Below are 23,600 nucleotides of genomic sequence, written 5' to 3' on the forward strand. Positions count from 1 at the left end.
GCTTCAGCATCAGTCCTTCCAGTGAATATTCAGGACTGATTTCCTGACTGGTTTTTTGATTGGTTTGATCTCCTTGCTGTCCAAGGAACTCTCAAGCGTCTTGTCCAACACCACAGTTAAAAACCATCAATTCTTTAGCACTCTGCTTTCTTTATTGTCCAACTCTCACATCCATACGTGACTACTGGAAAAACCATGGCTTTGACTGGATGGACCTTTGTTGGCAAAATAATGTCTCTGCTTTTTCATATGCTGTCTAGATTGGTCATAGCTTTTCTTCCAAGGTCAATTCAGTCACTCAGTTTTGTCCGACTCTTGTTGACTCCATGGACTGCAGCACACCAGGCTTCCCTGTCCATCACCAACTCCCGGGGCTTACTCAAACTCATGTCCATCAAGTTGGTGATGCCATCCAACCATCTCATCCTCTGTCATTCCCTTCTCCTCCTGCCTTCAATCTTTCCCAGCATCAGGGTCATTTCCAATGACCTTGTATCAGTTCTTCATATCAGGTGGCCAAAATATTGGAGCTTCAGCTTCAACATCAGTCCTTCCAATGAATATTCAGGACTGATTTCCTTTAGGATTGACTGGTTGCATCTCCTTGGAGTCCAAGGGACTCTCAAGAGTCTTCTCAAACACCACAATTCAAAGGCATCAATTCTTTGGCACTCAGCTTTCTTTAGAATCCAACTCTCACATCCATATATGACTATTGGAAAAACCATAGCTTTGACTTAAGGCAAAGTAATGTCTCTGCTTTTTAATATGCTGTCTAGGTTGGTCATAGCTTTTCTTCCAAGGAGCAAGCGTCTTCTAATTTCATGGCTGCAGTCACCATCTGCAGTGATTTTGGAGCCCAAGAAAATAAAATCTGTCACAGTTTTTGTTGTATCCCCATCTATTTTCCATGAAGTGGTGGGACCAGGTGCCATGATTTTAGTTTTTTGAATGTTGAGTTGTAAGCCAGCTTTTTCACTCTCCTCTTTTACTTTTATCAAGAGGCTTCTCAGTTCCTCTTTGTTTTCTTCCATGAGGGTGGTGTCATCTGTGTATATGAGATTATTGATATTTCTCCCAGTAATCTTGATTCCAGCTTGTGCTTCATCCAGCCCAGCATTTCGCATGATATACTCTGCATAGAAGTTAAATAAGCAGGGTGACAATATATGGCCTTGACGTACTCCTTTCCCGATTTGGAACCAATCCATTGTTCCATGTCTGGTTCTAACTGTTGCTTCTTGACCTGCTTACAGATTTCTCAGAAGGCAGGTAATGTGTTTAGTATTCTCATCTCTGTGAGAATTTTCCACAGTTTGTTGTGACCCACAGTCAAAGTCTTTGGCGTAGTCAATAAAGCAGAAGTAGATGTTTTTCTGGAACTCTCTTGCTTTTTCTGTGATCCATTACATGTTGGTAGTTTGATCACTGGTTCCTCTGCCTTTTCTAAATCCAGCTTGAACATCTGGAAATTATCAGTTTATGTACTGTTGAAGCCTCCTTTGGAGAATTTTGAGAATTACTTTGCTAGCATGTGAGTTGAGTGCAATTGTGTGGCAGTTTGAACATTTTGGCATTGCCTTTCTTTGGGTTTGGAATGAAAACTGACCATTTCTAGTCCTGTGGCCACTGCTGAATTTTTCAAACTTGCTGGAATATTGAGTGCAACACTAACAGCATCATCTTTGGGGATTTGTTATAGCTCAGCTGGAATTTCATCACTTCCACTAGCTTTGTTCATAGTGATGCTTCCTAAGACTCACTTGACTTCGCACTCCAGGATGTCTGGCTCTAGGTGAGTGATCACACAATCATGGTTATCTAGGTCATTAAGATCTTTTTTGTTTAGTTCTTCTGTGTATTCTTGCCACCTCTTCTTAATATCTTCTGCTTCTGTTAGGTGCATACTGTTTATGTCCTTTATAGTGCCCATCTTTGTATGAAATTTTTATACTGTAATCACAGGTAAAAGGGTCTACAGGTCAATCCTGTGCATAGATTTTACTGAGCCTTTGCTGTAGAAACAAAGATCAGGTTTTTCTGGAATAAAAAAAGAATCCATCTTGAATCCATTAGAGAATAGTAGGAAAATTAAGGACATCATGTAATATTGGGCTTCCCTGGTGGCTCAGATGATGATGATGGTAAAGAATCTGTCTGCAATGTGGGAGACCTGGGTTCAGTCCCTGGGTTGTGAATATCCTCTGGAGGAGGGCATGGCAACCCAGTCCAGTATTCTTGCCTGGAGAATCCCCATGGGCAGAGGAGGCTGGCAGGCTACAGTCCATGGGGTCACAGAAAGCTGGACACTACTGAGCGACTAAGCACATGTAATGTTGGATAACTGGATCTTTAATGAAATTATAGCTACTTATTATTTGCAAAGAAAGGAAAATAACAATTTATTGGCTCCCATTAAAACTGCAGAGTCAAAAGACCCCGGAGCTCACCTCCTCCCACAAATACATCAAAAATACATGTGAAACAATTCTGAGCTGAAATTGAAATCTGGAAATGAAAGAAAGATCTCCATGTAACTGGGTAGGATGAAAGGAAAAAAAAAAAAAGGACAACACCTGTGCCTCAGGGAGGGCGCTGTGAAAGAGGAATGGTTACCACACCCTGGGAAACCCCCTTATTTGCTGGGAAATTAGCCAGGACAGAAAGGGAGCTTCAGAAGGTCAGGAGGGAGAGATCTATAACAGGTTTGTGGCAGGCAGAATGGAAAGAGACTGCACAGATGGTTTGTCCAACTACCCTCAACTCCTCAGTCTAAGACACACACCCACTGGTGCAGGCACATGCTGGGTACTGAAACTCAGGCTTTAAAGGACAAGACCAGGGAAAGGACTCGGATTGGCAGCTGCATGGAAACAGCCTGAAGAGGCTTGGGTGTGGTACAGCAGAGAAGTAAAGCACCATTGTTAAAGGGCATTCAAAGAAGGGGCGGGGCCTGCCATAACAGCCTGTGCTGTCTCAGCCCCACAGCACTGCCTCTGCAAGTTCTGGAGGCATAGTTGCTGACACATAGGTAGGGTTGAAATCAGAGCAACGCCCCATGGCTGTGAAATCCATGGATTTACACCACTGCAGCCAACCTTGTAAATTCAGCACCTGCAGGACAACCAAGTGGACATTGGGTGCCCCCACAGCTGGGATGAGTCTGACTTTGTGGGCTTTGTGGGCATATGCCCATGCAGGCTAGGCTGGGCCAGGGTCTAGGCTGCCTCCATAGCTCCCATGGTAGGTCCCGGAGTGTAACTACAGTGGTTCTGGTACCTGATTTTGGTGGATCTGCACTGGTGGCTTTGTGAAAACACCACCTGAGATCACCAGGGCTGATTTCCAGCATACCAATGGTTGAAGCAGGGCCAAGGGCAGTGCCAACAGCAGTGTATTTTGTGAACCCCATAGTGCATGCCAGGCAATACAACAGAGCACATGCCCCAGTAGACCACTCCAGTGGAGGAATGCTCAGTGGTTCCTCTCTCAGTGGAAGTGCTCCAGTCCCATCCACCTCACACTGCAGCTCAGAAATGGATCTGGGGGTTTCCATTCCAACCACTAGGGAGCAGACCCTGCCCCTACAGGTGTATGACAACCACAGAAAAAAGGAAAGCCCCATTCAACATCCATGCAGGCTCTGGTAACTGAACACCAGTCACACCTCCTATCAAGGGGATAATGGCCAGCATACACTGAGAAAAGAGGCAGCATGCATCCATACTAAAAATAATCCTCACACCAAACATATTAAACCCATGCAGGCTATACAGAGATGATCTCACATAAGGATATCTCACCAAGAACACAGTAGTTGCTTCTCCTAAACTCATAGAGTAAGAAAACTAAAAGTAAAATGAGAAGCACAGGACCCACTCCAAATCTTTTAATTTTCAAGAGAAGTCCCCTAAAAGAACAATAAAACAGATCACTTTGGTCTATTAGATAACAAATTCAAAAAATAGGTGATGAAAATATTAAAGGATTTAAGAAAGGTTATTGATAAAAATACAAATTAAAAGAAACTAGAAACTAAAGGGAGGAGCAAGAAAAATGAGAACACATTTGCCAAGGTGAAAGCTGAGCTAAAGGCAATGAATAACAGATTGAATAATGCAGAAAAGCAAATGATCTCAAAGACAGAATAATAGAAATCCCCTAATCAGAACAGCAGACAGAAATTCAAATTAAAAACAAACAACAAAGAAAGAAGCAATCTGAGAGACATATGGGATAGTATAAAGTGTGCCAATCAATGCCTAATAGGGATTCCAGAAGAAGAAGAAAGAGAAAAGGGGATTAAAAATGTATAGCAAGTAATTAAGACTGAAAATTTCCCAAACCTAAAAAGGAAAGAGGTATCCAAGTACAGGAACCACAGATGGTCGCAAACAAGGTGAATCCAAACAAACCTACACCAAGATGTATTATAATTAAAATGGCAAAAGCTAAAGATAAAGAGAGGACTCTAAAGACAGCAAGAGAAAATCAAAAAGTTAATTGCAAGGGAACCAAAGAAATGTTGCAGTCTGGAAGAAAGTGATGGAACAGTCAAAGTCGTAAAAGGGGAAAAATCTAGCATACTCTACCCAAGAAGATTATCATTTAGAATAGTAGGAGAGATAAACTCTCGGGAAAGCAAAAGATAAAAGAATGTAGAAATACTAAATCAATCCTAAAGGAAATATGGAGAAGTCTTTAAATATAAAAGAAATAAGAATCTAAAGAAAAAAGAAAATCACAATTGGAAAGTAAATCACTTAAATAACCCAGTATCCAGTTAAAAAATTTTTTTTGTGAATAATAACCACAATAATAACCACAATGAAAGGATAAACATGAAGATGTAAAAGAAGACAGAAAAATCTAAAATGAGGGAAGGAGGGTAAGAAAATGTAGGGTTAATTTTAAGAATATGTTTATGTTTAAGAATATGTTTAAGAATAACACAATAATAGTGGGAGACTTTAATACCCCACTCACACTTATGGATAGATCAACTAAACAGAAAATTAACAAGGAAAAAAAAAAAACATGTATCTATAAAGCTCACTAAAGCAAAGCACAGTAAAATGAGGTATGGCAAAAAAAAAAAAAAAAATCACCACTGAAATCCCATATTGAGCAGGTGATATGCAGGGCAATTTCACATACTTTGTCTTATTTAATCCTAATGGTAGCCCTGTGATAGACATTAAAAAAAAAAAATGAAAATAAGAGAGGAGAAACTCTATGGGTACCATTTCCTGAACTTGTACTTTCAGCTTGAGGACCCAGTGTGGGAGGAATAGGGCATGGAATTGTTGCAAAGAACCCTTAAATCCTTAGACATGTTGTGCATTTTCTGAGAATGGAAATAAGCATGGTTTTCCACTTCTAGACATACTATTGGATTTATTGTTGATGCAACCAATAAAGTGTGAGCTCATCTAAAAAAAAAAATCCCTTATTAGATATATGATTTATAATATTTGTGCCTAAAATATGTAGATACCATCCATGGTCAATCCTAAAATAGTCTGCTTTTCTTAGCTTCATAATGTCAACAATTTAGGATAAGCAGTACATTAGGTTCTAATATAAAGCTAGTCACAAAATGTTTCTGTGGTTACGGTCAAACAATAACCATAGTTGTGGTTTGAGCAAACTGAAGTAATCTTTTTTGGACAATAATGATTTGCTGAATGGATGAATGAAATGAATGAAGCAAGACAATCAAAGATCATTCAACTTAAATTATTTAACGGTATGTAAGGAATTAGGTTTCCAAGACATAGTGACTTATATTACTCATACTACATTCATGCTGAGCAAATATCACCTGGATTCATGTTGCTATTCTAAAACTAATTCTCTTTATTAGAAAACATAAGTAAAACTAAGACTGTTCTATTCAAAAATTGAGATTCACCTTGGAAAAAAAAAAAAAAAGAATATGTTTGAGCCTCCATGATTTTTAGTCTAAAGCAAGTATATATAGGAGGGGGTTAACATATTTGAAAAACAAGCTAACCACAAATCAAAATAAGCAACAGACTTACAAAAACCAAAACGGGGAAACACAAGCATAACATGAATGAAAATTGTCAAACCACCAAACGAAAAAAAAAAAAAAAGAAAGAAAGAAAATGAATGGATCAAGTAAGAAATACAAATATCAACTGGAAAACAAGGTTTGAAAAGTGAAAAGTGGTGAAAATGTTAGTTGCTCAGTCGTATCTAACTCTGAGACCCCAGAGACTGTAGCCTGCCAGGATCCTCTGTCCATGTAATTCTCCAGGTAAGAATACTGGAGTCGATATACTCAAATCAGACAAACTAGAGTTTAAGACAAAGACTATAAAGAGAGATGAAGGACATTATATACTGATGAAAGGATCAATATCCTTGTCAATATTATGCATCCAGTATAGAGCACCTAGCTTCCCAGGTGGCAGAGTAGGAAAGAACCCTCCTGCCAATGCAGAAGCTGCAGGAGATGTAGGTTCGATCCCTGGGTCAGAAAGAGTCCCTGGAGGAGGGCATGGCAATCCACTCCAGTATTTTTGCCTGGCGAATCCCAAGAACAGAGGAGCCTGGTGGGATACAGTCCATAGTGTCACAAAGAGTCGGACATGACTGAAGCAACTTAACACACATTGGAGCACCTAAATATATAAAATAAATACTAATAGACATAAAAGAAGAAATTGACAGGAATACAATAATAGTGTGAGACTTAAACACTCTGCTCACAGATCTTCTAGTTAGAAAATCAACAAGGCAACAGAGATCCTAAATGATATAATAGAACAGTTAGACTTAATTGATACATTCAACATAATACCCTCCCCAAAAAAACAGAATACACATTCTTTTCAAGTATACATGGTTCAGTCTCTGGGGCTGACCACATACCAGGGAACAGGGGACAAAATAAGCCTCAACAAATTTAAGAGTATAGAAATTATGTCAAGTGTCTTTTCTGACCACAGTGGCATACAACTAGAAGTCATTCACAGAAAATAAAATGGGAAAAAAGCAACTACATGAAAACTAAAAAACATACTACTAAATACCAATATATCAATGATTTAATTCTCAATTTAAAAATATCTTGAGACAAATGACAATGATATCACAACCATATAAACTATGAGATGCAGCAAAATCAGTTCTTAGAGGGAAGATCATAGCAATACAAGCCTTCTTTAAGAAACAAGTAAAATCTTGCTTAAACAACCTAACCCACCACCTAAAAGAATTAGAAAATAAAGCACAAACAAAACCCAAAGTCAGCAGAAGAAAAGAAATAATAAAGATCAGAGATAAAATAAATAAAACAGAGATTAAAACATAATAGGAAAAAAAAATCAATAAAACCAAGAGTTGGTTCTTTGAAAGGGTAAACAAAATTGACAAACCTCTGGCCAGGCTCACCAAGAAAAGAGAAAGGACCCAAATAAACAATGTAAGAAGTGAGGAAGAAGAAATAACAACTGTTAACACGGAAGTGCAAAAAACCATCAGAAAATACTATGAATGATTTTATGCCAACAAGTTCAACAACCTAGAAGAAATGAACACGTTTCTAAAAACATACAGCTCACCAAAATTGAATCAAGAATGAAAATGAAAGTGTTAGCTCCTCAGTCATGTCTGACTCTTTGCAACCCCATGGACTGTAGCCTGCCAGGCAACTCTGTCCACAGAATTCTCCAGGCAAGCATACTGGAGTAGGTTGCCATTTCCAACTCCAGGGGATTTTCCCAACCCAGGGATTGAACCTGGGTCTCCCGCATTGTGGGCAGATTCTTTACCATCTAAGCCACCGGAGAAGAATAAATAGATAATTCAAACAGACCAATCACTAGAAATGAAATAGAACATGTTTAAACAAACAAAAACCTCCCTACAAGCAAAAGTCCAGGACCTGATGGCTTCACAGGCAGTTCTACCAAACATACAAAGAAGAACATATACTGATACTACCAAAACTCTTCCAAAAGGCTAAAGAGGAGGAAACACTGCTGAAGACATTCTATGAAGGTTCCATCAACCTGATACCAAAACCAAAGACACTACCTAAAAAGAACATTACAGATCAATATATTTGATGAATATAGATGCAAAAATTCTCAACAAAATGTTAGCAAACATAAAACATCAACACATCAAAAAAGATTATACACCACAACCAATTTGGATTCATAAGGATGGTTCAACAAAGGCAAGTCAATCAATGCAAAACACATCAGCAGAAGATCAACCCATATGATCATGTCAGTAGATGCAAAAAAAGTATTTGATAAAGTTCAACGTTCATTCATGATAAAAACTCTTATCAAAGTGGGATTAGAGGAAGTATATCTCAATGTAATAAAAGCTATTTATGACAAAGTCACAGTAAATATAATACTCAAAAGTGAAAAGCAGTAAGTCTTCCTACTAAAATCTGGAACAAGACAAGGATGCCCATTCTCACTGTTTCTTCTGCTATACAGCAGAAATTAACACGGCATTGTAAATCAACTGTACTTCAATAAAATATTTTTAAAAAGAACAATTTATTAAATGGTATGTATTATGGATCCATCTTTATTCACCTAACTCTGTGTTTTCGCTGAGGACCTGTGGAATCATAGACTCTCAGTTTGAAGAACCTTAATGTCCTTCTAATTATTCATTCCTCGTGACATGTAAATTTCCTCTACAGCAATCCTATTCTAATTCTCTTTGAATGCCTCCAATGATGATTCATTACTATCCTGTTCCAAGGCTGCTACAGTCTATTTTCCTGTAAGCCATATTTGAAATAATAAGCACTGATCTTTGAATAAAAAGCTAGAGTTCTTATTTTGATGATGTCACTTATTCTGCCTTTGTGAGTTGTGGCAAAACACTTCCCTCTGAACTTGCTGGACCATCTGTAAAATGAGAATGATAATTTCAGTTCATAGGGAAGTTTTAAAAAATTAAATCAGATTCAGGCAGAAGTTCTGAAATGTCTGCTATCTACCAGATTTTCAGTAAGTAAGGAATCTTACCCATTCTGATCAGTCTCCTCTGGATACATTCCAGTGGGAAGTGTTAACCACGGGAGCCTGAATGCTTCTCAAAACAAAATACGGCATGTTTTCCCCCTAATTCCCAAAGTAAACTTTCAGATAAGAAAGAAGCTTTTAATTTTAATGAAGTTCAATTATTTTTTTCTTTTATGGAACAAGTGTTTAGTGTTACATCTAAAAAGTCATTGCCATCTAGTGTCATCTAGGTATTTTACTTTGTTGTTTTCTAGGAGTTTTATAGTTGTGAGCTTTACATTCGGATTTGTAATTTATTTTCAGTTAACTTGTGAAAAGTGTAGGATTGGTGACCAGGTTCATTTTTATATGTGGATAATCCAGTTGCTCACACATGCCTTCTGCAAAAGATTATCCTTTTTCCACTGAATAGCATTTGCTCCTTTGTCAAGGAACAGTTGACTATTGATGTGACTCTTTTTCTGGAGTTTCTATTATTTTCTCATGATCTATTTGTATATTCTTTCACCAATACCACATGTTCTGATTAGGCAACTTTATAGTAAGTCTTGAAGACAAGGGGGTGTCCATCCTCCAAATTTGTTCTCCTTTTATAATGTGTTTGCTACTCCAGGTCTTTGACCTTTCTATATAAACTTTAGAATCAGTTTGTGGATTTTGTTTTACAGATTTAAAGAAAATTTGAGTGGAGAATACAGTTCCATATACTCATTCACTACCCCCCATATTCTCATATGATTAACAACTTGCATGTTATAATTGATGCGTCAGTATTGATATGTTATTACTAACTACATACTTTACATTAGTCTTGATACTTTCTGTTGTACATTCCAAGGACCTTTTATCTTTCCATAATTTTTAGAATCAATTTTCAATTTGTCAATAACATTTAAATAACCCACTGGAATTTTGTTTTCAGTTCAGTTCAGTTCTGCCACTCAGTCATGTCTGACTCTTTTTGACCCCATGGACCGCAGCACAACAGGCTTCCCTGTCCATCATCAACTCCTGGAGCTTACTCAAACTCATGTCCATCAAGTCGGTGATGCCATCCAACCATCTCATCCTCTGTTGTCCGCTACTCCTCCTGCCTTCAATCTTTCCCAGCATTAGGGTCTTTTCCAGTGAGTCAGTTCTTCGCATCAGGTGACCAAAGTATTAGAGTTTCAGCTTCAGCATCAGTCCCTCCAATGAATATTCAGGACAGATTTCCTGTAAAATGGACAGGGTGGATCTCTTTGCAGTCCAAGGGACTCTCAAGAGTTTTCTCCAACACCACAGTTCAAAAGCATCAATTTTGTTTAGGAATTCATTAAATTATATACACATTTTTTCATTTATGTATAGATTTGGGAAGAATTGACACCTTAATGATATTTTCTTCCTATCGATGTCCATAGAATATCTCTCCATTCCTTGTCTTTCCTTTGGTTTCTTTCATCACGGTTTTGTAGTTTTCCTCTTGTTGTTAATATACAACTAAGTGTATCATCATTCTTTTGTTCTTGTTTCTGTTTTGGTGCTTATGTAAATGATATTGAGTTTTTAATTTCAAACTCCAATTGTTCACTACAGGTAATTAAGTAGGAAATTAAATTTTCTATATTAATCATTTTTTACTTCATACTATTATAATACAATTCAAAAATGTTAGATGTATATCTAACCTGGACATTTTTATAATGTTAAGCTTTCCAGTTCACAACATGAGATATTTCCATTTATTTGTGTCTTCTTTAATTTTGTTCAACAATGCAGTATGTCCCCTATATACTAAAGAATTCCATTTTGAGAGCACATTCATAAGTCTAATTTTGTTCATAAGTCCAATTAAGTTAGCCTAGGTACCCAACTATCACAATCAGCTATATATTACCATACTGTTACAGGTTTATAATAATCTTCATACAATACATAAAAAACACAAAAATAAAGAAAACATTTTAAATCTTATAGTACCTTGAAAAGTACAGTGGTATATTACAACATCTGGCTTGCAGGGGATGGCATCAGATGAACTGACAAGTAACAACAGTTATTGACTAGAGGAGGAGCAAGTGGAGGTGGGAAATGGTAGAGCTGAAGGATCATCAGCAATAGGAGACAGAGGGCAAACTGCAGTTTCACTCATGCCCAACACTGGAACCCCCACGTTCACATCTTTGAAAGTTTGCAACTTGAAGCTTTGTATGTAGGGGGTTTTCTGTAGTTTATACTTTTCAATGTATAAGTCTTTTGTCTTCTTGGTTAAGTTTTTTCCTAAGTATTTTGTTGTTTTGATGCTGAGCTAAAACTGTCTCTGCCAATGTCATATATAAAACCCAATCATATTCATTACTGCCTTCTATTTATTGCTATTGATTTTTATTTATTTTCTGTTTTTCACCCTTTTACACTCTTCTCTGATTTTAATTGAGTATTTTGGATAATTACATTTTCTCTTCTGTCTTAGCATGTCCATTCTTTATCTTTTTTTCAATTTTTTTTTTTATTTTTAAACTTTACAATATTGTATTGGTTTTGCCAAATATCGAAATGAATCCGCCACAGGTATACATGTGTTCCCCATTCTGAACCCTCCTCCCTCCTCCCTCCCCATACCATCCCTCTGGGTCGTCCCAGTGCACCAGCCCCAAGCATCCAGTATCGTGCATTGAACCTGGACTGGCGACTCGTTTCATACATGATATTATACATGTTTCAATGCCATTCTCCCAAATCTTCCCACCCTCTCCCTCTCCCACAGAGTCCATAAGACTGATCTATACATCAGTGTCTCTTTTGCTGTCTCATGTACAGGGTTATTGTTACCATCTTTCTAAATTCCATATACATGCATTAGTATACTGTGTTGGTGTTTTTCTTTCTGGCTTACTTCACTCTGTATAATAGGCTCCAGTTTCATCCACCTCATTAGAACTGATTCAAATGTATTTTTTTTAATGGCTGAGTAAATACTCCATTGTGTATATGTACCATAGCTTTCTTATCCATTCATCTGCTGATGGACATCTAGATTGCTTCCATGTTCTGGCTATTATAAACAGTGCTGCGATGAACATTGGGGTACATGTGTCTCTTTCCCTTCTGGCTTCCTCAGTGTGTATGCCCAGCAGTGGGATTGCTGGATCATAAGGCAGTTCTATTTCTAGTTTTTTAAGGAATCTCCACACTGTTCTCCATAGTGGCTGTACTAGTTTGCATTCCCACCAACAGTGTAAGAGGGTTCCCTTTTCTCCACACCCTCTCCAGCATTTATTGCTTGTAGACTTGTGGATAGCAGCCATTCTGACTGGCGTGAAATGGTACCTCATAGTGGTTTTGATTTGCATTTCTCTGATAATGAGTGATGTTGAGCATCTTTTCATGTGTTTGTTAGCCATCTGTATGTCTTCTTTGGAGAAATGTCTATTTAGTTCTTTGGCCCATTTTTTGATTGGGTCATTTATTTTCCTGGAGTTGAGCTGTAGGAGTTGCTTGTATATTTTTGAGATTAGTTGTTTGTCAGTTGCTTCATTTGCTATTATTTTCTCCCATTCTGAAGGCTGTCTTTTCACCTTGCTAATACTTTCCTTTGTTGTGCAGAAGCTTTTAAATTTAATTAGGTCCAATTTGTTTATTTTTGCTTTTATTTCCAATATTCTGGGAGGTGGGTCATAGAGGATCCTGCTGTGATGTATGTCGGAGAGTGTTTTGCCTATGTTCTCCTCTAGGAGTTTTATAGTTTCTGGTCTTACGTTTAGATCTTTAATCCATTTTGAGTTTATTTTTCATTCTTTATCTTTTTTTAAAACATACGTGATTGCCCTACAGTTCATAGTATACATTTCCAACTGATTAAAACATACATTCAAATATCATTTAATTGCTTGGTTGGTACTTCAAGTACCTTGTAACAGCATTTTCCTAATTCTTTCCTTCCATCCTTTCCAACATTGCATCATTCATATCACTTATCTGTAAGCTATAATAAATAAATCATTACTATTTTTATTTTGAACAAACTCTTAGACCAATTAAGAATTAGAAAATAAGAGATTTAATAACCCTAATTTGCTTTTTCTCTAATCTCCTTTCTTTCCTTAGATCTGTGTTTCTGACCTATATATTTTCCTACTTTCTGAAGAACTTTAACTTTTCTCGTAAGGCAGGTCTACTAGCAACAAATTCCCTCAAATTTTGTTTGAAAAATTTTAGTATTCCTTAACTGCTACATGGAACCAAGAACGGCACATGGGTAATTTTGTCGTTGAAGCTATCTATGTGAAGAGGCTAATGTGATGGCAGGTATATTGTAAGAGACAAGAAATGTCAGGTGCTGTTGTTTTTCTGATTGTTCCTTAGGCTCAGTTCCAATCATTCGATGAGAAGGTGATTGAAAAACACAAACTCAAGCATCTGTGGCGCTCTCTGACAAGCAATGAAACTATAAACTTTAGAGTACCCTTGGCCTCAAAGAATGAGGTTCTCTAGCAAAACCAAAACCAAAACCAAAACCAAAAAACACGCTTCTAGCCTGGCCTTTTCCGAGACCCAAGCAAGTTCTCCCGGGAGTCTCACGCTAGACATCTAGTGAGCAGCAGTCAGGCTGAGGAGTAGAGGGAAGGAGCAGAGCCTGTAGGGGCCAGTTTAGGGGGATGTCGAGGAGCAAGAGGAGGACCCTAAGGAAGGACGGGTCTGGAGGCTGACCCTGGGGGCCAGGCGGGGCAGGGGAGGTGCGCAGTGGAACAGGGGGCCAGGAAGGGGGCGGCAACGGTGCGGGGCAGGGAAGGCTGGCGGTGTTGAGAACAAAGAGGAAGAGACCCTCTGGTTCTCTGGTGTTTTGGACTGCGAAAGAGGGGCCAGACTTCGCAGCCAAGCTGGAGGTATTGGGCTCCCTGGCGGAGCCCGGACCGCAGCATTCTGGACCGCGCCCCGTCCCGGGTGCTCCTGATGGGGGCAGCCGCCTTTCTTTTCGTTGTTCATCTCAAAAGGCGGCGTGGAAAGAACTACCCGCCAGGGCCCCCAGGACTGCCCTTCTTAGGCAACTTCTTCCATCTGGACTTGAAGCAGTTACACCTGTCGCTTCAGCAGGTAGGAGCGGGCAGAGGTGCCCGGACACGTCCTGACCCTGGCCTGCAGGACAAGGGCCATTCCAGGTACCCAGGGCGGGAGGATGGGAATGCTGAGGCTAAAGCAGGCATCGGCTTTGAGCTTCTCACTTCTCCCCAGCAGCTGGCATGATTACATCTATGTTTTCTAGGAATGAAATATTAACTGTTTACTATTTAAGTGTGTGTCTTGTTACATATTATTGGGACATGCTATTTGTAATATGATCACCTGATCCCTGGTGAGGGGTCAGGGGAATGCTGTTCTTTCCCTCTGAGAGGCAGTTTCCCATGTGTAAAATGGTAATGTGTTAGTAGTTCAGTCGTGTCCGACTGTTTGCAACCCCCTGGACTGGGCCTGTCAGGCTCCTCTGTCCATGTAATTCTCCAGGCAAGAATACTGGAATGGATAGATCTCCAAGGGATATTCCCTATCCAGGTATTGAACTCAGGTCTCCTGCACTGCCTGTGGATTCTTTACCGGTGGATTCTTTACCAGCTGAGCCACCTACCTAAATCCTCACCACTTTTCAACTGAATTGCACCCATCCCTACAAGGACTGAGCCCTTCATTTTTCAACTCCCTGACCTGCAATCTCCTCTCGCTAATCATTTAAAATTATCATTTGCCTGCTTAGATGTTAGTAGTGTTTTCACTTGCTTCTCACACTTTTTCCTTAAGAGCCACCTAAAAATCTTGTTGTAGGCTTTTTCCTCTGCTTTATAATCATCTCCCTTCAGGGCTCCCTAACTGTGACCACTTTCCTTCCTTTCCCCACATTTTCTTAACTTTCTCTGCCATAGCCATATGGTTTATTATAAGAACATTTATGTGAAGAAGAAAACATTTTTGGACTAAGGTAGAAAAGTAATAACTATGATGGATAAATGTATTTGTGAGGATATACAGTCATATAAAAAAGGTTGAGATTTATTTCTGTCTCACAAATAAGTTGAGATGTAGGCAGGGAAGACCAGGATAGGAAGGCTACTTTGTTCCACAAGGTCATCCAAAACTTCAGTGCTCCGTCTTGTTGTTCTGCTCCTGCAGCACTGTCACATATGGGTTCTGGACCAGAAAGAGGAGTGGGAAGTGGAGAGGAGTACCTTTCCTTTAAGGACACGACCTAGAAGATGTACGCATCACCACTACTCATGTTCCACTGGCGCCCCAGAAATGTGGTTTTTGATGGGAAGTGGGAAGTCATGTGGCCAGTTAACACTTATGTAGTCCTTCACTTAGAAGAAGAGAGAGAATATCTCCATGCTTTCACTTAAAGGTAAGACCTACAGAGTGAGTTAGAAAGAGCCCAACTTTATGCTCATCAGCTATGCACTAAATCTCTGTGTCTCCTTTTCTGAAAACCGTGACTACATTGTAGGGTTGTTATAAGAACCAAATAAACCAATCAGTTTACTGATGCACACAACTGATGCTTATATCTTTCTCTAATACCCTCCCCCTTTCTTGAAAACTTTATAGTAACAAACTCAAGGAAAGCCGTTTGTTGGTTATATACCAGGCATCACTTGTCTAGCCTGACTGCTTCGTGGGCTCCATCAGTCTACTCTCTGGCAACTTCCTTCCATTCCTTTGTCCAGGTCTAATCAGAGTCCTTTTGCTAAAATACATTCCCAAGTATATCAATAACAATAAATAATTTTATTATTAGTTTTAGTATTATAGTTACTTATCACCACAGTTTTAAAGATGAGAACTAGTAATAGCCCTCATATTATGCATTTGAAAACTGAAACACAAGTAAGTTAAATAACTTGACCAAAAATCACACATAAAATAACAAGTAGAATCTGCCTGAGAGAAAAGAATTTGTATGACTTCAAAATCCAAGTTCTTAAGCACTCACTGTTGTTACCTCTTGTATTCAATTTTCCAACTGCAAACAAAACAAGATCTGAAATATTTCACTCGACATTAAGATATCCTTGGTCCAGCTCACATTACCTGCCAGACTTCAGCCTTGTCCCTCATCTCTCTACACAAATGACTGGTAATTTTTCCAAGAACCTATCCTAGCCCCTGGAGTTCCTTATGTGCTTCTTATATAACCCCTATCAAATAATTTATTGCACAGAATGGCAATAATGAGAACTGACTACCTATTGATATGTTCCATTACACTGCAAGTAATTTAAACATTAAATTAATTTCATTAATTTAACCTGTACCCCCAGGGCTTGGCCTTGACCAACCACAAGGTTAGTTCTTATTAATGAATCTTCACTGCAGTCAGACAGGAGAGCTCACTTGTTCCCAAAGGCCCACATTTTCCTATCAGTGCATTTGTGTATGCCATTCACAGAGCATAAATATCTTTGTCTTTACAATAGGTGTCCTTTCACTGGCTCAAATACCACCTTCTCTTAGAAGCTTTCTCCCATATCTGGAGTGGAAATTGATTTCTTCTTTCGATATCTCCATTTCCCTTTCTATCAGCACTGGAACATATATCATCTTCCACTGTGCATTAATTTTTTTCTGTAGTGTTCTTTTACCAAGAGACTCTGATGCTTTAGGAAAACACCATAGCACATTGATCTGTGTATTGTCTCCACATGTAACATAGCAATGTCAGATGGTGCCTGGCAACTCGGAAGCATTTTGTAAAAACCTGTTGGATTGAATTTGAATTTGATTTCCACAGACTGTTCTCAGAAACCTGGCATAAACCCAAGAAAAACTGCCTTTGAAACCTCGAGTCTTAGTGGGTGTTCATGTACTCCCGGGGATTGGTGAACCCCTGAAACTGTATTCATATGTACAGGACTTTCCTGGAGAGGAGATCCCTGACATACACTAGTTTCTCAAAGGATTCTGTGATTCAAAAAAATATGAACTACTGTTATGAGACTTTATTTTGTATGTCCTTAGGTTTCTTTATTGTGCTTCATTGGTTAGAAACACTTGTTAATTATAACAGCAATGCAAGCACATTGGGACATTTAAAAACACAATTTAGCAAGTGAGAGAATCTTACCCTCCCTTGTGCCCAAGCCTCCACCAATCCCCACCCCCCCGCCCCCTCCCCCACACACACAGACACTGCTCAGTGAATGTTCAGAGGAACAGACCCTCTCACTACTGCTAGTGGGAGTAAGAATTGGTATACTCCCATACTCCTATCAATTCATGTTGATATTTGACAGAAAACAACAAAATTCTGTAATTATCCTTCAATTAAAAATAAAAACAAAACAAGAATTGGTATACTTTTCTTTTTTTTCCTTTTTCTCTTTTTGTACCTTTGGTCAGTTGGTTTTGGGTTTAACCAAACCAAAATGATAGAATCTCGCTCAACTTATCTCATCTCACTAACTTACCATTTCTAATTTTTTTATTCTAAACATTTATTTTGCTCTATTTTATTATTTAAGTGCTTAATCCTACATTTGATATTTTTATCCTTCATAGGATAAACTTCTTGTAACCTATTACTTTTATTTGCCTTCTTTTTAGCTCCTATGTTAATCCTTGTTTTTCTATAATCATTTCTGATTTTAAGTCTGTGTTAGCCTCTTGAAGCACCTTATTTTTAACCTCTCTTATTCTTTTAAATTATTTCTTTTTTGATGACTTGCCTGTTGTACATGGAATAATATTCTCTACCTGACAAAGTATTCTCAGATGACTGTGGCTCACACATTTATATCCATGTAAAGCAATTGGCCCAGTGACTGGCATGACACGCTTAAGAATTGGTAGACATTACCATCATCAATACCAGGGCTTCAGGACTCATTTTACCTATCCATGTTTACACAGTACCATTACAGTGTTTGATCCAGTCCCTTTGGACTGAAAATATACACAGGCAGAGAATTGGCAGAGATGAAATTCTGAAGAAATTCATTTCAGAAGGTGCTTCAAGCTGAAATCCCAGGTTGTATACCTTGTCAGTGAGGAGCCCTTTAGCTTAACCTGAGATTTTCAGTAGTTCCAAAAAAAATCCTTATTATATATTCTAAATTAATTGAGAAATCTTTTTTAAATAAAACCCTAGAAGTTCTTCCAGGTGTTCAACAAAATGAAGTAAAAAATCTGATTCCCATCCTACCCTTTCTTAGAGAAAGACATATACTTTAGAGGCAGACCAGACTAAGATAGAACCTTGGTTCTGCTCTTTCTAACAAGACAGACTTACTATGCTAGTGATGAATAAACTGGACAGTGGAAGGCTTGAATTCAGGCTTGGTCTTTAATATGGGAGCAGGGTGGTGGAATGAGACTAAATCCATGATGTTTTCTCTCATGGGGTGACACAGTCCATGGAGTTCTAGGTGACTTGGAGGAGCATCAGTGCATGGCAATTGAAGAGGTTGGGCAAACCTGGAGGAAATGAGGGCTTTATTATATCTTTCTGCCTTATTCTCAGGCTGCAGTGGTTCATGCTCACTCAATTCAAGTAGGTTGAACATATGAGTGAATGTTTATAATGAATGCACATGTCCTATAATGGAGTCTAGTTGAGAGGAGGATAAATGGAGACAGGTAGAAACATCCCCATCCTACCAAGGTGTACACACAACACTCCACACACAGACTCCTCTCTATGTACGTTCCATCAGCAACATACACCCTTCATTCCTGGACACACATACCTGTGCATACTTACCTGTGATCATTCCACTGTTTTTCAGATTGTGAAGAAATATGGGAACATGATTAGCCTGGAAATGGGTGGATTTTCTACAGTTTTTTTAAGTGGATTGCCCAAAATCAAAGAAGCCCTTGTCTACCAGGACCAAAACTTGTGAACCACCCCATACAGGGTATCCAAGAGAATATCTTTAAGAAACATGGTAAGTTTCTTGACTAATGAAAGAGGTGAATGTTTGATATTCTTGTAGTCTCTGAAATGTACTTTTGTGACTGTAATTCTCCAGTACTTCAGGGACCAGCCCCCTCATAAGTTCCTGCCCCTCAAGGAAGCTGAGTCCCTCATTTCCCGGTTGAAGGCACCCCCTCAGGGCACCTGGCAGGGTCAGTGTTAATGTCAGGGATTTGGGAGAAGCAGCTTCACCTGCGTGAACTCACTCAGGACACTTTGATAAATAAGTATCCTCATCACTCAGTGATGTAATGTGTTGTTGAAGCAGAGGAAAGGCAATGCATTCCCAGGCTCTGTTTCTACTTTCCCATTCAGATCTCTTCCCCAGAAAAATGGAGGTGGATCAGCTTCCTCCTGCTGATTGTGTGATCCCTTCTTGCCTCTAATTTCTTATGTCCTGTTATTAAGGCTGTGCTCACCAGGTACTTTGAGCCTACAGTCTATAAGAGTTTGGCATGAATACTTAAAATGATCGTAAAATAAACTTGCACATTTAAAAATCTAAATGAAAAGCTGAAATATATTCTTCTACCAAAGTACCATTTTTTTCAAGTTTTTCTCAGTTCCTCTTTGCAATATTTCATCCATTAACTCTACATCATTTCGCTCTGTTATTTGTCATGTGAAGCCTGGTGCTAGGCACCAGTGGCAAAACAATGAGGAGAGTGACAAAACCCTTGTGTTTCTGTAACTTACACTCCATTCAGGAAAGCAGTATCAATTTCTCTAATGATTTAAAGCCATAGTGTTCTGAAGATAAGAGCAGGATGCACTTCTTAGGAGTATCTAACATCCTGAGACTCAGGAAAAGCTAACATAAGTAACAATTATTTTAATAAAGTTAAGAAACTATCAGGCAGAGGGAATATAATGGGAAACATCTCTGGGGTGGGAAGATGAACACAGAACTGAGGAGTTGAAGGTGGCCAGTGTCGGAGAAGGCAATGGCACCCCACTCCAGTACTCTTGCCTGGAAAATCCCATGGACAGAGGAGCCTGGTAGGCTGCAGTAACTGGGGTCCCTTGACTGAGCGACTTCACTTTCACTTTTCACTTTCATGCATTGGAGAAGGAAATGGCAACCCGCTCCAGTGCTCTTGCCTGGAGAATCCCAGGGACGGTAGAGCCTGGTGGGCTGCCGTCTATGGGGTCACACAGAGTCGGACACGACTGAAGCGACTTAGCAGCAGCAGTGTAGGAAGAACAGAGATTAAATGGAGATAAAGCTGCTGAATTCAAGCAGGAAGAGTTCATGCAAGTTCTCATTAAGGATGTAGCTTTTTAACCTAATAACAATGGAAGCTCCTGAATGGTTTCAGTAGAGAAAGGAGTCTTCATCCTTACATGGTACATTTTAAAGACTTCTCTAAACTACAATGTGAAGAATGGAATAAAGGGAGCAAGAGACTATTGCAGCATTTTAGGTGAGAGGAGGTGCTGGCTTGGACTAGGGAGGTGGCGAGAAATGACAGCAGATTAGACCAGGAGAGTGGCCACGACGATACATGGATTTAAGTTACTCAGGAGGCAAATCCAGTAAGACAGGATGACCTAGAGAGAGAGAGAATGAGGCGTTGAGGTAGACACCCAAATTTGTAGATAAAGGAAAGGGGTAAGCTGTGGAGGAGGTGTTGGCTGGCCTGGTGCAGAGTTGTATAGAGTAAAGTGTGAATTCAGTCATAGATTCGTGAGTGTGAAATGCCTATAAATCAGCAGAGTCAAGCAGGCACTTACATATATGTCCAGAGCTGAGAGATAGAAATAGATGTTCATTATAAGTAGATTTCACTTAAAATTTTAGGAGTTAATGAGATTTTCCCCAAAATGGAGCATAGATAAGGAAAGAAGAGACTTCAGACGTCATCTTGAAGAGCTCCATCATTTCAAAATTCTATAGAAGATGAGTTAATGAAAGATACGGGAATATCTCTGTGATCAGAGAATTGGGAGGGAAATCTATGGAGTGTGTGACCTGGACACCATTGGAAGAGTGTTCCAAGAAAGAAGTGTCTCCTGCAGCTGACATTTCAAACTGAGATTGAGAGGATCCTGGACTGGATGGCAGGGAAGGTCATGTCCTTGTTGTGGTGGAGGGCAAAGGCAGAAATGAGAAGGAGTTGAAGGGTGCTCTGAAGTGAAGAAATGAAAGGGTGATGACCTCACATGTATTACGAAATAAATGATCATTTATTGAACACACAAAGATGGATTTTTTTTTCCTTTGCCTGTGTTGTTCCTTCTGCACAGACTGTTTATACTTCCTTGATTTGTCGAGTGATTCATTTCTCTTTTTAAGATCAGGTTAGATGAAAGCCTTTCTCCTTATGAATATGGGTTTTCACTAATCCATAAGTTAATTCTTAATATGTAGCATAATATCTACTTCAGTGTACTTTTTATGCAACAAGTCATCCAAGCATGGCCTTTTGAGTCAGGCAGACTTGATTTTGAATGCCTGTCCAGCTGCTTACTCACTCTGTGACTTTGCAGAGTTTATTTTTATCCCCGTGCCTTATTTTTCTCATCAATAAAACTTTCAGGATGTGGCAGGTATGATAAGACGTACTTCAGAGAGGTTCTGTGAGTACTTAATTACATAATACATTACAAATGCCAAAGTGTCCAGCCCTACAGGCAATCAGTAAATGTGGGTTGCTTATATCCTTTGCTTTGGGATTTTTTCTTTCTCTGAATAGTTTCAAACACCCTAAACCCTTCTCCTTCCTTCCATCTGGTACATTGTTCCTCGTGGGTCTTGTTGACTTTCTTTTCATAACCTTGGTTTTCTTTTTCCCAGGCTTGATCATGTCTAATGGCCACATATGGAAGGAGCAAAGAAGGTCCGCCCTGACAACTCTGAGGAACTTTGGTTTAGGAAGGAAGAGCTTAGAGGAATACATTCAGGAAGAGGCCGCCTACCTCATCCAGACAGTAGGAGAGGAGAACGGTGAGCATGTCATAAGACAGGTGCAGGAACCGTGGCTCATACGTTCACTAACAGATGATGAATGAGTGCCTACACGCGTGTCCTGCACCCAGCACTGTGAGGGCCCCGAGGGAATGACAGCAAACAGCAGCCATGACCTGCCCTTGTGGAGTTTGAGAATTCAAAATAAGAACATGGGTTTAAAGCATATTGTAGGTTTTAAAATCTTGGTAATCAGACTGACCCCCAGGCACTGACGTAGTACTGGCTGTGTGTCAGACCCTGTGCAGAGGGCTGTGGGTCCAGTCTCAGGGGTGGTCGTAATCAGTGTGTCATGTGTCACGTGGAATAGACTCTGGAAAATAGGAACCAGTCTGAAGCCTCCACCTCTTCTGCCTCCAGAACAGCCTTTCGACCCTCACTTCACAATCAACAATGCAGTTTCCAATATTGTTTGCTCCATCGCCTTTGGGGAGCCATTTGACTACCAGGACAGTCCAGGAGCTGCTGAGGCTGATGGATGAGGTCATGTATCTGCAGACATCAGTGAGGTGCCGTGTAAGGCAGTTCTCACTTCCTATCTTGGATTAGGATATTGGGCTGGTGTTAGACACAGATGAGATGGACTCTTCTATTCCTTTTCAGCTAAAAAGTAATATTTTGAAAATGACTTCAACACAAGCTTATTTGAAAGCAATCTGTTGACTTTAGTGTTTTGGGTAATATTTTATACATTTACTGTAGACAAAGAACATCTCTAGCATTCATGTATAGTACAGCACTCTACATGACATATACACGTGCACCTGTGCTCTTTAAAAGCACAGTGCTGTCATCATTTTTGAGCCCCTGCTCTCTGTGCCCCTCCCATCTCCACCCTCCATCAGAGGTGCCTTTCTGTTCTGGCTCTCCTCGAGCAAACTGTTTTCAGACTCATCTGGGTTAGATGCTCTTATTTTCACTCTGCATAGTTTTCTACTGTTTGAATATGTTACTGATTTTTTTTTCTATATTATCTTCATTGATGTACATGTGGAGGATTTCCAGTTTGGGAGATGTTGTGAATAAAGCTGCCATGTTCTTGTTCAGTTGTTCATGTAGACACACATGCTCATTTCTCTTGCATGTACACCTGGTCATAAAAAACTTAAATGTTTCCAAGCGGTTGTACTACTTACCCATCCATACATGACATTATACTCTAAACTTGTAGGATATGGATTTAAGGGATTCAAACCTCACCCCTTCCTTGGTAATTCCTGCCTTCCTCTTTTGTCCTGCTAAGGTTTTGAGTCTGTCAAAACCTCTGCTCAGCCGCTTGGTCTCTCAGCCCCTTTTCTGGATTTGGAAGACATTTCTAAGGGAAATCAGCCCCAAGGGTTGAGATAAATAAACCCTCAGGTATCTAAAGGAAGATTTATTCACTTTTAACAAGCAACACCGCTTGGAGATTTATGGACACATTTCACCAAAACTGAATAAGCAGTTAGCATGAATCCTGGTACATTAAATGGGCATAATGAATGTGAGCTTTTAAGATGACTACTATCAATGTTGTTTTTGAATAACGTTCCTTATTCCCACTTCTGTAATGGTAATTCTCCCATCCAGTAATTCCATTTTCTTCCTTCCTATTAAGACAGAACCTAGGAAGTCTGGGACCTCAGGGGTACCTCACTGACTATTGTCAGGGAAAAGAAATTCC

The 23,600-nt window shown here is 39.4% G+C and overlaps 1 pseudogene; it reads left to right on the forward strand.

Annotated features, from left to right (window-relative positions):
- The window catches only part of LOC102287399 (cytochrome P450 2J2-like), a 43,173-nt pseudogene that overhangs the window by 16,104 nt on the left and 3,469 nt on the right, over nt 1–23,600 (forward strand).

The sequence above is a fragment of the Bos mutus genome, chromosome 3 (genome assembly GCF_027580195.1).
Source record: "Bos mutus isolate GX-2022 chromosome 3, NWIPB_WYAK_1.1, whole genome shotgun sequence".
NCBI classification, from domain to species: Eukaryota; Metazoa; Chordata; class Mammalia; order Artiodactyla; family Bovidae; genus Bos; species Bos mutus.